The sequence below is a fragment of the Sapajus apella genome, unplaced genomic scaffold, assembly GCF_009761245.1.
Source record: "Sapajus apella isolate SASKATOON/1434 unplaced genomic scaffold, GSC_monkey_1.0 scaffold6, whole genome shotgun sequence".
Classification (NCBI taxonomy): Eukaryota; Metazoa; Chordata; class Mammalia; order Primates; family Cebidae; genus Sapajus; species Sapajus apella.
Genome location: NW_022436946.1, coordinates 73,051,210 through 73,068,155, shown reverse-complemented (window position 1 = coordinate 73,068,155; position 16,946 = coordinate 73,051,210). Strand labels below are relative to the sequence as shown.

The 16,946-nt window shown below is 37.4% G+C and overlaps 1 protein-coding gene and 1 pseudogene across 6 annotated transcripts in view; one reads left to right on the top strand and one right to left on the bottom strand.

Annotated features, from left to right (window-relative positions):
- The window catches only part of FILIP1 (filamin A interacting protein 1), a 239,292-nt gene that overhangs the window by 154,018 nt on the left and 68,328 nt on the right, over positions 1-16,946 (bottom strand). The window lies entirely within an intron of this gene.
- LOC116549715 lies at positions 13,536-13,980 on the top strand (annotated as a pseudogene).

Here is a 16,946-nt window from a genome sequence, read left to right as displayed (position 1 = left end):
AAAAAAAAAGAATAGTTTATGTAAGTAATGTAATCATTTTTTATCACTTTGAAGGTAAAATAAGTTCAAATGCTAGTGAACTTCTTGTTTCATGTTGGGGCAGCAGGGATAGGGTTGGGTGTCAGTGAGTGAGAGGAAACCACATGTTCTAGAACAATTTCAAAAAGCAAGCCATTGACTTGGCATTATGTTTAGATTGAGGAACTGCTTTGATAGGTTGACCTGTATAAAAAGTATAAACAAATTCAAAGGCAAACTATAAAATAGAAACATTATTTACAATTATTATACATAAATATATATTAACACATACAGTACATATTATATGTATATGTGATTTGTATTAATAATTAATATATATTAATCATTAATATAATAATAAGTATCCATAATTAATTATAGTAGAAACAACTCATAAATCAATATACAACACTAATATATAGAAAAATAGGCAGAGGGTATAAAGGGTATCAACAAGTGATTCACAAAGAAGATAAATTTCCACTCTAACATAAAAATATATTTAACCTCATACATATATCAAAGCGTATTTAGAAAAATTAGTGACATTTATGGCAAAATAACCAAAAAAATATCATTTAAAAAGAGTTAGAAAGGCCAGGTGCGGTGACTCAGGCCTGTACCCCACCACTTTGGGAGGCTGAGGTGGGCAGATCACTTGAGGTCAGGAGTTTGAAACCAGTTTAACTAATATGGTGAAGTCCTGTCTCTACTAAAAATACAACAATTAGCCAGAAGTGGTGGTGTGTACCTCAGTCCCAGCTATTTGGGAGGTGGAGGCAGGAGAATCACTTGAACCCAGGAAGCAGAGGTTGCAGTGGTTGCAGTGAGCAGAGATTGAGCCACTGCACTCCAGCCTGGGCATCACAGTGAGATTTCATCTCAAAAAAACAAAAAGTTACAAAACTAAATGTTGGTAAATATATGGTGAGATAAGCACTCTCATACACAACTAATAGAAATACAGATTAATGTGAGGTATCATGTAAAACAAATTACACTTTTTGCTCCTGTTAAATAATTTGACAAGTTATATAAAGAGGCTTAAAAGTAGTCATTCACTTGGATCCAATAATTCCAACTTCTGGGACTTTATCCTTAAGTTATCATCAGAGATGCAACCAGGAATATATTGACAAGGATTTTTACCAAAGTTTTAATAATAGTATTGGATTCCAAATTCCACAACATTGGAAACAACTTAGATAACCCATAATGAGGGGGTTATCAAATAAGTTATGGTTTACTCACTTTATAGGAAATTACACGGAAAATAAGAATTAGATATAAAACTATATCTTTGCTGTAATATGAATCCTGTAACTATAGTATTTAAGTGATTCAGAAGGACAAAATGTGGAAAAATACATCAAGCTATTCAGCAGTTATTTTTGGGTGGTGAAATTGCATATGATTTGTTTCTTTATGCTTATTTTTTACCAAGTAGTCTATAGTGAACATGTATTCCTTTTGCATTAAAATTTATTTTTACAAAGTAAAGTATGGCCTGGGCCACGTGGCTCACGCCTGTAATCCCAGCACTTTGGGAGGCCGAGGCAGGCGGATCTCAAGGTCAGGAGATCAAGACCATCCTGGCTAACACGGTGAAACCGCATTTCTACTAAAAATGCAGAAAATTAACCGGGCATGGTGGCACGTGCCTGTAGTCCCAGCTACTCAGGAGGCTGAAGCAGGAGAATTGCTTGAAACTGGGAGGCGGAGGTTGCAGTGAGCCAAGATCGCACCGCTGCACTACAGCCTGGGCGAGAGTGAGACTCTGTCTCAAAAAAAAAATTTTTTAAAAAGTAAGATATGATATCATTTAACATGAAGGTGTCATATTTTTATGAGATAAAAAGCCAGATGGAAGAAGAAAAAGAATGATCAAGAATTTTGATAACTGAAACCCTAGTCCCACTGATAGGTATTTTGTACTATAAAGTATTCACTGTAATTTCCAGCAAGGCAAGGGCTGCAGATGACACAGCAGTTTCACCACGTCACTCAAGCCAAGGTTAGTACATCTTGGATTACCCTAAACTGGTCATCTTGGATTACCCCGTGCAGAACTGTAAGTCTGTTGTCTTTTTTTCCTGTCTCCCCTTTGCTTTGCTTTGCTTCTTTAAGTCATCTTACCTCAAGGCCTATCTTCTCCATGAAATTTCTTTCCACCTGTTCCCACTGCAACGTCTATGCCCCTAGGAAACTAGAGTATGTGTTGTCTAGACCTCTCATTTGGCACTGAAATACATTGTCCTGTTTTGGGAGTTAATTGAGGTTTTGATGCTTCAACTAGATTTTTTGGGATGTTATTCCATTAGGCAAGGGGATAACATTGAAAATTCTTTTGTAACCCTATATAGTCATTCAGTAAATACCTATTGTGCACATAGTATGTGTTAGACCACTGTTCGGTGCTAGAGATTAGGAATAATTTTGAAAGAGAGTGAAAGGCTGGGAATGGCGGCTCATGTCTGTAATCCCAGTACTTTGGGAGGCTGAGGTGGGAGGATTGCTTGAGGCTAGAAGTTTGAAACCAGCCTGGGTAACATAGCAAGACCCCATCTCTACAAAAATTTTTAAAAAATTAGCCCAGCTTGGTGTTATGCACCTCTCATCCTAAGTTACTCTGGAGGCTGGTGCAGGTGGGTCACTTGAGCCTAGGGATTCAAGGTCACAGTGAACTGTGATCAGGCCAGAGTACTCCAGCCTGTAGAGAGAAAGAGAAAAAAAAATTCTCTCCTTAAGAGCTTAAAATCTAGTGGCAAAGCCTGGTACTTGGGACCATGTCATATGTGATGCAAATACACAATAAGTCATAACGATGGTGGTGACAGTAATGAAGACAGAAGCAATGACAACAAGCACTGTATTAGTTTTCTATTGCTGCCATGACAAATTACCAAAAATTTTACAGCTTTAAAAAACATCCATGTGTTCTCTCATAGCTTCTGCAGATCAGAAGTCCAGATACAGTGTGGCTTAGTTTGTTCTTCTGCTTAGGGTTTCTCAATAATAAAATCAAGGTGTTTCAGGGCTGTGTTCTTTACTGGAGGCTCTGCGAAGAAACTGTTGCCAAGATCATTTGGGTTGTTAGCAGAATTATGTTTCTTACAGCTGTAGGACAGAGGTCTCTGCTTTTTTACGGTTGTCAGTGGAGAGGCCTTTACTTCCTAAAATTTTCTCCTTGATCCTCATGCTAGACCCCCTCATCTCAACACCAGCAATAGCGCACTGAGTACTTCTCATACTTGGAATCTCAATGACTTTCACTTTTACAGCATCTCTCTTCCCGCTAGCTGGGTGAAATGCTCTGCTTTTAAAGATGCATCCTATTAGATTGAGTCCACTTGGATGATTCAAAATAATCTCCTTATCTGAAGGTCCATAATCCTAGTCACATGTGCAAAGTCTCTTTTGCCATATAACATTCACATGAGTCAGAGATTAAGGTGTGGACATATTCAGGGGGGCTATTCTGCCTACTACAAACAGTAATAACAAAGAATAACTTAATGGAATACTGCTAACCAAAATTATGGACTAGAGAAATTTAATTACATTCTGTGAAATCCCTTGTCTTTTCTTATAATGAGGAACATGTCTACAATACAATAGGCCTGATTTCCTCATGACTAAATCTAGAACATACTGACAATCTTTTGCTTGTCAATGTTTTTAATTAGCAGAAACCAATTTTAGCCATACTTGAGTTTTCTCCTAATTACTCATTTCATTTTTGTTGGATCAACTAATTTATTCTGATCTTTGTCCTAACACCAGTCAGACACTGAGGAACCCAAGGAACAAGAAATGTTTGTTTTGAGGGAGCAGGGGAAAAAAAAGAAGAGCCGTGCATTACCTCATAACACCAAAATTATGTAACTTCTCCACAGGACAAGATCTGATCCTACAGTAAATAGAAAGAGTACCTAGGGGGTGGGAACATTAGAACGAAAGCTGTCTGGCCTCTTCAGGGATGGAAAGAACAGAGTGGTCAAGGACTAATCCAGTGGCACCACAAACAGACTTTCAAGAGATTGGGGGGCGCAGGAGGACAATGCCAAATTCATATGACAGACAGCTCTTTTAATGCTTGCACAGTGCCACTTATTCATCTGACGAGGCAAAAGGAAATGCTTTCAACCCGGATCCCAGACACAGAAAGGAGCCCAGGTTTAAAAGCTCCTCCCTGCCAAAGACAGAGTGTCACTCAACTCCATCTTTGCCCATAAGGTGAATCAGTTGCCCAGGCCCCTTGATGGCATCACAATTTGAAGGACAAAAAAATAAATTAAAATTGTGAGAGTCTTTTTCATGGCATGAAATGTATACAAAGCTCATTTTTATTGCAATGTCCAAACACCAGTGCTAGTTGGGAAGAAAAATTTTTAATGAAATTGATACTGGACTTTGGGGACAACCAAATTAGAAAATGCAGGCAAAAGTGCTTTGTAAATTGCGGGGGAGAAATTATTTTTAAAGGTGATTGCTATTACTATTCTCAATTCCAACTCCTTTCTCTCACCATTGAGATAAATGAACCCAGTCAACCCCAGAACAGCTTGACTTCCTCAATGTCAGGCCATTCCCTTGTTCAAATAACCTTCAAGGGCTCTCCATTGCCCACCAGAAAAAGTTTTACCCTGAGACTTTCCATTCAAGGCTTTCTCATCTTTATACATTTACCTTTCAAATCAAATCAGCAATAAATTACTGAACAGCTACTAAGGTCAAGATAGCATTAGATGCCGTGGGCATAGGCAGAGTCACAAAATATGTTCTATTTCTTAAAGAACTGGTACAGTCCCGCTGTTTCCCATATGAACAATAATTATATAGTTAAACTCATCTGCTTACTGTACCCCAAACTTTCAACTTTTATACCTTGACATTTTATGCCTTTTCCCTCACCTAAAATGCTCTCCATCAAAACTACCTCTTGCGAAATCTCATACATCCTCCCAGGCCCTGCTCAAGTGCTATCTCTCCTAAGAAGTCTTTCCCCTCACTAAGAGACTAGAGGTTCTTAACCAGAGAGATTTTCCTCCCCAGGGAACATTTGACAATGTCTGGAAACATTTTTGGTTGTCACAAAGGGGCTGGGGCTACTACTGGCATATATGAGTAAAAGCCTAAGATTCCACTAAACATTTTACCATGCATAGGAGAGCCCCCTGCCCCAACAACAATTTATCCGACCCGAAATGCCAGTAATGCTGAGATTGAGAAAGAAGCAATATCTCTTCTCAACTCCTAGAACACCAAATATGTGAACAATCTTTTGGCCTCTAGCATGTATTATAGCATATATTTGTCACATTTAGCAAATAAATATACAGGATGCTCAGTTAAGTTGGAATCACAGATAAAGAACAAATAAGTTTTCAATATAAGTGTGTTCCATTTGATATTTTATATAAATGTATACAAAAAGTATTCTTTCTTTATCCAATATTATCTTTGTTACTTTTTCTTATCTGCATGTATTATTTTCCTAAATGATTTGGAAGTTTGTAAAAGAGAGGAACAATTTTATGCTATTCAGCCTTCTTTCAGCATTTAATTCATACCTATAGACAGCATTGCATAAAACCTTTATAAATAATGATAAAATATTTTTATAGTCTTTACTACCTATGAACACTGTAAGCTTACAGTTATCACTGCCATATTTTGCCAGTTTCAACATCCTCAAGACTCCCTCATCCTTATGTTCAGTCTTCAAGCCCCATGCTATCATGAAGACAGCAAGTGGCAGTGGAAAAAAAGAAAAAGCCAGATCCTAAATTGGTCAGATGAGTCTGGCTCAAACTGAAAAGGCAGTGTGTTAAGTTTGGCACAGTGCAAACATGTATACCTAAAGCTCTGTTTTATTTGATTATCCACTTCTCCACATGCACACTTGTTTGTAGTACTGCTCTTTATACATTACTGCTCAAGAGCTTAGGGTAGGAAGGAGGAGTGAGCTACCTGTGGCAAGTCGTCTTTCTGTTATGACTGATGCGGGGTAAAATGCCCTAAAATTAGGTCAGGATTGGAAACTCAAAATACCTACGCACTCAAAATATTATCCTTCACCCTACTTTCATATGAAATTCAAAATAAGTTCCACAAAGTTAGAATTTCTGCCATAGTGTCTACGACACTGATGCTTTTTCAAAAATATCTAATTCTGTCAGACAAAGTCTCTCTCTCTCTCTCTCTCACTCTCGCTCTCGCTCTCACTCTCTCTGGTTTCTGTTTTATCAATGCCCTCAGCACATGTTTAGCCTTCTCAGAGAGAAATTAGCAGTGGCTGAAAGGAATGGTCATTGTCTGACATCCCTATCTTAACAATGTTGAAAAATATTGGTTTTTTAGAATAGCTATATCTATGAATGCAAAATTAATCAATCAGGAACATTTCCAAAAATCTGATCTAATAGAAGTCTAGCCTATCCCTTTAGTTATTCTAATATAGAGAACTTCAAGGAGAACAGAACCGCGTATCTTAAAAAACTTTTTACCTAGAACATTGGTTTTCAACGGAGTGGAAGAGAGAGCAATTTTGTGCAACCACCTCACCCACGCCACCAATAAGGCCACCAGATTTAGCAAATTAATAATCAGAATGCTCAGTTAAATCTGAATTTCAGACAAAAATAAGTAAGTTTTTAGTATAAATATATCCCATTAAATATAATAAAACTATTCATTCTTTATCTGCCATACAAATTTAACTGGGTATCTTGTATTTTATCTTGCAATGTCTCCCCGGGGACATCTGGCAATAGCTAGAGACATTTGGGGATGTCAGAGCTAAGAAGGACATGACTGCATCAGGTCGTTAGAGGCCAGGGATGCTGTTAAACATTCTATGCCTGTGAGAGCACATCACAACAAAGAATATTCAGTCCAAAATATCAATAATGTTGAAACTGAGAAATCTTTATCTAGAATGACTTTTGAGAACATCTATTCCTTCTTCTTCTCTTTATCAGAAAAGAACAGAAGGTCTAGGAGAGTTAAAGTGGCTTGCTTTAAACCTCATGGTTAATTAATTTCAAAGTTGGTCAACTTGGAGGCAAACCAAGAAAATTGGTTCCATTTCTGTGTGGCCCAGAAATGTTGGCTATTAAAGCAGATACACTTAAGTTACCCAAGAGTGGATTTCTTCAGACTTCTCCAATAGAAAACATCAATCAAGTCTCCAGCTGGGAAGAAAAGGAGGAATAGGGTTTGGAATAAAATTTTTGCTCAAATATTTTTCCAAATCTTTTCCCTACCCCAAATTTTATTTATAGGAAAGGAAGCAAGGGAAGAGTGAAAACGCAGCCTTGGAGTGAGCTCTGATCATGTCTACTCTCTCCTACTCCCACTTTTTCTTGGACCTACAAAGATAAATTGTTTGAGTCTTTAGGAGAGCCTAACTCCTTATTCAAGTATTTCCTTGTTTCTAGATGTGGGAAAATTGCTTAAATAAAAACTATCCAAAAGAAAAAAAAAACTACCCAAAGAAGTTATTAAGTATTACAAAAGGAAAATGAAGGCATTGATGAAACCTACTAGAGATTATTTGGGCGACAGCCAAATGACAGAGGCCTGTGAAATAACACGAAGTGGTGTACTGAAAATGTATTCATACGTCAATTCTTGCCACATAAGGTTTGCCTGGAGGCCCCAAAGCAAGCAACATGGCTCATCTAAGTAAAGAGCCAGCCAAGATAATCTAATGACCTAAGAATCTAATGACACTATACACTGTCTCTGATCCTGCTTGGTTTTATTTTAACAGACCGATTTTTATTACTTCTTTTCTGTGAGTGTCTGCGATGATTCCCTGCCACTGCTTACTGAAATATTTTCTTAAATTATGAGGTGAGTTTTTTAAAAAGCAGTTTTAAAAATATTCATTCAGCTTGTTATTAATTACTAGTACAAATTGTTGACAGGATTGGACTAAAGAGGAATAATTGCTTTAACCACATTATCTAAGGAGTACTCATCCTATTAAAAGAATTTTCACATAAAACACAAAAATGAATTTAGAAAGGGCATATCCCACTGAAGATATTGGAAAAGAGTTTCCTCCTTTCTTCTCACTTCCTTCAACCCTATCATTCAATCATTACAAAACTTTCAAAAGATATAAGACTTTGCCATTGACATTGCTCTTACCAGGTCTGGTACAACTAACCTCTGAATCAATTGTTTTTTAATATCCTCTTGAGACATCTATCCTATAACTCTTGTTTATATTAACATCTACATTACCTTTTAGACACATAGTTTTCTGTTGCTTTTTGATTTACTGATTTAACAAGGATACATTTCAATAGCAGTCTTTCCAGTTGTCAAATGTATTTCCTGTCTCTTGATATTTAGGTTGCCCACACACTTTGTATTCCCAAGAGAATTAGAAGGTAATTTTCAGAATCTTAAAGTCATTTCTCTGTTTCCTGGGAGCCAATATCTCAAATATTTACATTAATCTCTTCGAGGAGTTAAATAATTATAAGTAATTCAAATCAAACATTATTTTAAGAAAGGAAATGCTACTGACCCCTGCTCTGATTTTCATTTATTTGGGAAAGCACTCAGACTCCAACAGAGCCAGTAAAGATAATGGTGATCCTATGACTTAGGAGACCCCATAATTCCCTCTGCCATTAGCTCTTCACCTAAAAGACAACAAAAAATCTCCTCAGCCCAGTCAGTTGGATCATGTCTAAGGATTCTTTGGTTGGAACACCTTCAGGAATTTAGTGTGGTCTCCACAACTGCAACCTTCTTCAGGAAGTGTGAGGCATGATCAAGCTAACTAGAACCCTCAAAATATTTTTGCTAAGTCTCAGCAAACATATGAAGACTAAAAAGGGATAAAGATACTCTCCCTAGAATTTAGTAGCACTCTTAATATGTACACCAACATGTTTTTAAAAGAATCTAAATATTATTTGGGCAAAAATCTATCACATGCTAAAGTGGAAAGCTAAATTTTTATAGGAGTAATATTAGATATTAAATCATTTCTGTAGTTGAGAATTTGGGAAAAATAAATTATTTTACAAAGTAGATATCTAGGAATTTCAGCTGTCTTAGACCTATCAGAATCCCTAATAATAATTTTCATTTTCTTCTGAGCCTTAATTTAATACGGAGGTGAAAAGTTCCCCTTTTGGAAATAGTAATTTGGCTTCTGTTTCTGAGATTCCATTGTGAGTCCCAGTCCTAATTATAGGTTTTCATGCATCTCATCTCAGAAGATAACCAAGACGATATGGCCAAAAGACTATAAAAGACTGAGTTTTCCGAATGCTACAAAAAAAGTGTTTAGTCAGAATACTTGTTAGCTTTGTTTTTTTCTGGCTTTGATTGGACATGATTTGCTTATAAGAGAGATAAGACATGCTGATAAAAATAGAACTGGCCCAAACAAGCTGATTTGTTAAGAAATATTTAGTGCCTTCAAATTTTTCTGTGGCTAACATGCTGGGTTCGTAACTCAAGTAGGATTTACTGTTTACTGTAATAACCCGACACGACCTCCTTCTCTACCTGACCTTTCACTTTTGTACTTACCCATTCTGATTAGAAGGAAATCAAGTTCCTCTTATTCTCTGAATCTTGTCTGTAAAAAACCTCAGCCCACAAAAACTGTGATAATAAAAATACAAGCAGCCATACTGTGTGCTAGACATTGCTCTAAGCTAAATTATCTTGCATAATCATCAGACCTACCCTATAAAAGGGTACACTGTTCTCATTTAACATATAAGGAATCCAAAGCAGAGAGAAGTTAAGTAACTTGTTAAATATTGCTCTGCTAAAATCTGAGCCTAAGCATTTTGGGATCCAGAGTCTATTCTTTAATTGCTGCTCATGATAATTTATTGGCTTCGGCATAGAATTTTTCCTTTGCCTAAAATTATGTTCACATATATATTTTTAATGTCATCATATGGATTTTTTTACTCAATGTAATATTTTGAATATTTTTCTAAGCCTTCATAAGGAAAGAAAAAAACAAAGTTCATTTTTCTCAAAGCACAGAACCAATTGAGAAGTTTGTCCTGATTTGTAACATAATTTCCCTCAGGAAACCTTCCCAGTTTGAGACCTACAGTGTTAGTTGGAGAATCATCCCGGTTTTGAGGGCCATACAGCAATTATTTGATTTCTTTATACCCATTTTATTCCCCCATTTGTAAAATGAAGGTGATAAATTAGTTAATTTCCAGATTCAGTGCATGAAGTTGCCTGGACATACACATTAGAAAGCAAACATTCAAGAATTCTTACTGAGCACTGCTTCAACAAGGGCAAAGTGTGTGCATGCAACACATGTACTCAGCAGAAGAGAAGACAGTGTGTGCATGCTCAGAGGAGGCAATAGGAAGTATTTTCTCAAAGGTGCCTACAAAACTTTCAAGTGAGGATAGGTCCTTGCGAGAAGGCCTGGCTGTCCCAGGCCATGCAGATGTAGGCAACACTTGTTCACAGTGCCCTTCCTCAGCAGTGTGTCTTCACCTCTCTTCTCACACCCTTCAGTCTCCTTTTCATGCGCCATATTTATTTCCACACTTCCTACCACCGCTCTTTGTCCTCCTACCAACTATGAAGGCCACATGGACTTGCCCTTTCTAAGTATCTCATCTCTTTAGGGCCCAGTTCCAGATATATCACAATCACATGTGGGATTTTAAATATTTAACAACCAATCAGAATGGATGTCAGCTATAATGCCAAAGTGAGTTTCTGAGGATGCCAGCTACAGTGCTGAAGTGACTTTGGGGTCCTCTGAGGCACCAAGCTTGACCCCTTTGTCTTCTGTATTGTGAGGAATCCAGAGAATTCCAGGGCAGAGGCTGCACAGCTGGAATGGCAGAGTCACTGGCTAAACAGAAGAGACACTGACCCAATCAGGACAGATATCATCTGTAAAGGACTAGTTTGCGAATCCTGGTGTGTACCCCATTAATATAAATCTTGCTAATAAAAAATAATTGCAAATAAGAGCAAATCTTATTAAATCTTATAAATTAAATCTCATAGGTGTGTGAGTATATATATACAAATATATATATAAATATATATATATATATATATATTCTAGAAAATTATCTCTCAAACTCAAGCCAAGCCCACTGCCCAGTCTGTGTTTACTCTCCTGTTAATCCATTGTTTTCTGGGGTACAGAGATGGGTCATTCTATACAAGCTGCCTCCATCCCTTTACTCATTCCAAATAAATCACCTTTCTACCATCTCCACTTCTCCACTACCCACCTCATAACAATAGTGGGCCAAGAGCAGTTAAGTGGAGGGGGAATGTCTGGGGTAGGGGAATGGGAAGAGGGGTCAAAGGCTGTAGCTACTCAGATGTTTATCTTTCAGTCACATAATTTCATCTATACCTGACGTCTTCACAGTGGCCACAGAATGGAAAATACGCATGACATATACAAGAAATGCGAAGATGATACACTTGGCTCTTGGTAGACAGTAAACAGATCAGCGAGAAAGGATGTATCTGCGAGCAAAGGGCCAAAGAGCCTGCCGTTTAGTTCCATGTTCTGGCGTATGTGTGGATCTTAGAATTGCCGCTTTCAGTGCACAAAGTAAAGCCCACTATTGTGCCCCGTGCTCCCTTTCCCTAACTTATAATCTCATGGAAAGAAAAATTTCATATATTCAACTTAATTTTTTTTTCCATTTAACATTCAGTATACAGAATAAGCAACCAAGCCAACTGAATTTTCGTGTTCTATTATATAACCTAATTGGTTACTGTGTTTGTGTGGTGGCGGTGAAACTAAAGAGAAAGAAAAATAACTAACTAATTATGCTCAAGTATAAACATAGCAAAATATCTTTTCTTTTACATAAATATCCAGTTTTGTATTACTCAATTAGAAAAGCAAATCAGCTGAAAATAAACAGACTGAATGAGTTTCCTATGTTAACTCACACGATTCTTCTAAGACTTCCAAAACAGTTTTCTGGGTATCATAAAACAAGGGTTCTTTGCACAGCATGGGCCACTAAAATATATTTGACCTAGAAAACAGCCAGAGTCTTAACAAGAGGAAAATACATTAAAAGCATTATGAAAGCAATGAAGTTAAACCAAAATGAGCTATCGATATTTCTTATCTTAGTTTATTCATATTAATACCTTTAGATTTCATGACCCTAGCTCAGAGTCAGCGAACTTTTCCTTGTCATTTCCTAACCCAGAGATGTTTGTAGATGGTCATGTTTCTGAAAGAAGGTGCTAGTTAAATTGTTCACACTAGGAGTTAATAGGGGTTAAAAGCAAGGCTGAGACAGGAGGGGACAGCTGAAAAAAATGCTATGCTTCTGTGGGTTTTTAAAAATCCATATTTTATGAATTAAAACCATGGAAAACTATCATGATGTCTAAATATTTAAAAGGAAATACTATGCTTCACAGAAGTCATTCTGGCACAGATGTTGGACTGTTTCATGTCTGTCCTTAAGAATCCAAGACATAAGACCCTTGACGTCATCCTTTTAAGATTATAATGCTCCACAATTTTGATTAACTTGCTTTTATAAGACTCAGGCCTAATACTCAAGTACTTACATTTTATTATTTCATTCTTTTAATTAACATCAAAATTTTCTTCCCAATGACTAAAAATAGATTATGCTGCCATGGTAAATGAAGTATATTTAAAGTACAGTAATTTGGGTTTAACTGCTAAAAATATTATGGGTCTGGGAGAAAATAATACCAGCATATGTCCTAACATAGCACTGATATTAACAAAAAATGCTCACATGCTTTCTGTGAAAATCACAAAAAACAAACTCTGCACACTAAACCTCCATATCTGCAGGAAATATTTCCTTTTTAAAACTGAACTTAATGCCTGAACATTTTGTAATGTTTGCAAAGCAAAATTTGTTAACAGGTAGCCTAGCTCATGCTAAGAATAAAATGATATTTTTACCTGAACTCAGAGCCAGCCAAGTCTGCCTTCTGATGTACAAAGACTTTGGTTCATTAACAGGGAATATATTTGCTTACCTACTATTTCAACTCCATATTATTCTCCCAAATCTGCACCTGTATATCCAGCAGCTCATTCAACTCTTCTACTTCCATGTTTAATAAACGTCTCAAACATAACATGTTCAAAACTCAACTTCTGGACTTACTGTCTATCTGCTCCTCCTGTAGCCATCCTCACCCCCCATTAATGCTGACTGCATCCTTTGAGCTGCTAGGCTGAAACTCTGACTACTCCCCTTCTCTCACAGCCAAATCTAACCCATCCAGAACTTTTACGGATACACATAGAAAATATATCCAGAATCTGACCACTTTTCACTATTACTATTGCTACCACCCTGCAACTAGCCACCATTATCTTCCACCTAGATATTGCAACAGTCTCCAGTCAGCCTTCTTGCTTCTGTCCTTGGCTTATAATAATGACCTCTTAACATAGGAGCTAGACTTCACCTTTCAAAACTTAAGTCAAGGAGCAACAGCAACACAAAATGGCAGCTGCCACAGGCTCTAGAGTAAAAGTCCCTTGCAATTTCCAACTATTGGAGGAACTCAAAGAAAACCAGAACGGAGCAGGAGACCGCCCCGTTAACCGGGGTCTAGAGGATGAAGAAGACATGACACAAGATGCACAGGGTTGGCAACTGGGCCTCTAAGAACAATGTATGAAAACAGAATATACAGCCTTAAAATAAAATGTGGACCTAAATAACCAGAAACACCCCCTTTTATAAGATTTGTAACAGAAATGAACATGAATGGAGTTAATAGTTCTAATAAAGTGATGGACCCTTTAAACTGACCATATCAATGCTAGCAAAATGGCAGAATTCATATAGCATCAAAGTTGTCCTGCAAGAGCTTCAGCGCCTAATAATCTCTAAAGAAAATATGAAACTCCTTCAGCTGCCTGAAGGACAGTTTCACAGCAATTAAAAAAAAAACACACACACACAAGCTCTTCTCCTTCCCCTCATTGGATTTAAGCAGTCTTCATTTTCCACACTAGTAAATTTTCTAGGTGCATTTTATAGACTTCAAAGTACTGGAAAGGAAGCTCCCATTCAAGGACAATTTATCTTAAGATTCCAAAAGTGATACTAATTTTTTGTCCACTTGAAATATGTAAGTTGTGCTGTAACAAAAAAAATCTTAGATCATGTTCCTTCTCTGCTAAAAAATCTTCTCAAAAGGAGTAAAATCAAAATTCTTACAATGGCCTACAAGACTCTGCTTGATGTGTCCATCTGTTACCTCTCAGACCTCTTTTGCAACTCCTCTCTCCCTTGTTCACCTGCTCCAGCCATGCCAGCCATCGCGCTGTTCCTTGAACTGCCAAGCATGTCCCTGGCTAAGGCCCACCGAGGCTATTCTCTCTGCCTGGCTTGCTCTTTGCCTGGATACTCATATAGCTTATTCCTCACCTCTTTCAAGTCTTTGCTCAAATGTTACCTGCTCCATAAGGTGTTCCCTGGCCGTCTTATTTAAAATTACAATCTTCATTTCTCTACTCACACTCAGCACTCCTGATTCCCCTTACCCTGATTTACTTTTTATTTTTCGTAACATTTACCACCTTAACACTTGTGATATGATTTACTTATTTATTATGCACAATATCCACCCCACCCTCCAGCATGTAAACTCCAGAAGGGAAGTAACCTTGGTCTGTTTACTGATGAAGTGCCTGAAGTAGTACCTGACATGTGGTAGGCACTAGATAAATATTTGTTGAGCTTATGACTGGATAAATGAATGCAGTATTTTATCAAATAGTGGGAATTTACTGCTAGGTTCATTCATGTATCCATTCACCAACAATATTATTGATTCCAGAATCCTTATTCTGTACTTAGCATGGACCCATATTCCATCTTCCTGTTAGACTCCCTGGCAATTAAAATCTGGGATTACATTTAATGTATTAATCTACAGAGGTAAAACTATTGGTATGTAGAGAACCTAAATTAAGAGATAACTAGGTCAGTGATATCCAATAGAGTTTCCTGTGAAGATAGAACTAGTCTGTATCTGTGCTGTCTTGTACAGTAGCCACGAGTCATAAGGAACTACTGAGCATTTGAAATGCAGCTATATGATACAGAAGAACCCAATTTCTATTTTCTATTTTATGTTAATTAATTTAAATTTGAATAGCCACATGTAGTTACTGTGCTAGACAGCACAGCTTTAATTCCTCCCTGTGCCTCTCTACCTGGGGCTTTCCCTAAGAGTATACCACTTTGTTTATCAGAAAAGTTGATTAACAGCTGGTTACTGTCTCCTTTTAACACTTGTTTCTCCTTTTAACTATCCTGTTCATGAATGCATCTTCTTTTAGAATTATTGTTATTTGTCAGTTAAGGTAAAGCTTTTATATCATCTTGATCGATTTGTACAGTATGAAACCTTAAAAATTTATCCTTTAAATTCAACAGGACATTTTACACACTTTGCTACTTGTATAATAAAATTTCTTTTACTTTTTTCGCTTTATTTTTTTCTCTTTATTTTCCAGCTTTATTGAAGCATAATTGATGTACAAGGAATTGTGCATATTTCCAATGAATAATTTGATGCATTTTGACCTAGGTTTATACCTAGGTCAAAATGCATCAAACATAATGTAATTTAAAGCTCAAATGACTAGGGCGACTGCTGACCCACAGGACATTCTCGTATAAATTTTAAAAAGGGGTCCCTCCTGCCTGTCAGTTACTTTCTGACAGATGGGAAGAAGCAGTGTGCTTGCTCTCAGCCTTCAGCTACCTCCTCAGCTGGATGCCTTCATACAATGAACGGCATACACAACCATAAATGGCAGTCCTGCAAACTGGTCTGTTAAACTCATTCTCAAAACATCCTCCCAAAGTTTTGAAGATTACATGCTGGTTTCCATTTCAAGGTGGTAGAATGGAAATAGATTGTAGCCTCCTTTTCCCACTGGAAACCTCAAAATTGTAGAGAGATTTTTTTAATGCATATAGACGGGAAACTGTATTACGCTTTGGAGGACCACATAAACTTTGAGAAGGCATTGGAAGACAGAAAATATGTGGTAGTAGGAGGATTTTTTTTTTCCCATTTATTTATTTTATTGCATTTTAGGTTTTGGGGTACATGTGAAGAACATGCAAGATCGTTGCATAGGTACACATGTGGCAGTGTGATTTGCTGCCTTCCTCCCCATCACCTACATCTGGCATCTCTCCCCTTGCTATCTCTCCCCACCCCCCACCGTCCCTCCCCTATTTCCCCCCAATTGACCCCAGTGTGTAGTGAGTGCTCCCCTCCCTGTGTCCATGTGTTCTCATTGTTCAACACCCGCCTATGAGTGAGAATATGCGGTGTTTGATCCTATACACCAATAACAGGCTTAAAGAGAGCCAAGTCAAGGACAAACTTCCATTCACAATTGCCACAAAGAGAATAAAATACCTAGGAATACAACTAACAAAGAACTTAAAGGACCTCTTCAAGGAGAACTACAAGCCACTGCTCAACGAAATAAGAGAGGACACAAACAGATGGAGAAACATTCCATGTTCATAGTTAGGAAGAATCAATATCATGAAAATGGCCATACTGCCCAAAGTAATTTACAGATTCAATGCTATCCCCATCAAGCTACCAATGACCTTCTTCGCAGAATTGGAAAAAACCACATTAAACTTCATATGGAACCAAAAGAGAGCCCGCATAGCCAAGTCAATTATAAGCAAAAAGAACAAAGTGGGAGGCAGCACACTACCAGACTTCAAACTATACTACAAAGCTACAGTAATCAAAACAGCATGGTACTGGTACCAAAACAGAGATATAGACCAATGGAACAGAACAGAGGTCTTGGAGGCAACGCAACAGATCTACAACCATCTGGTCTTTGACAAACCAGACAAAAA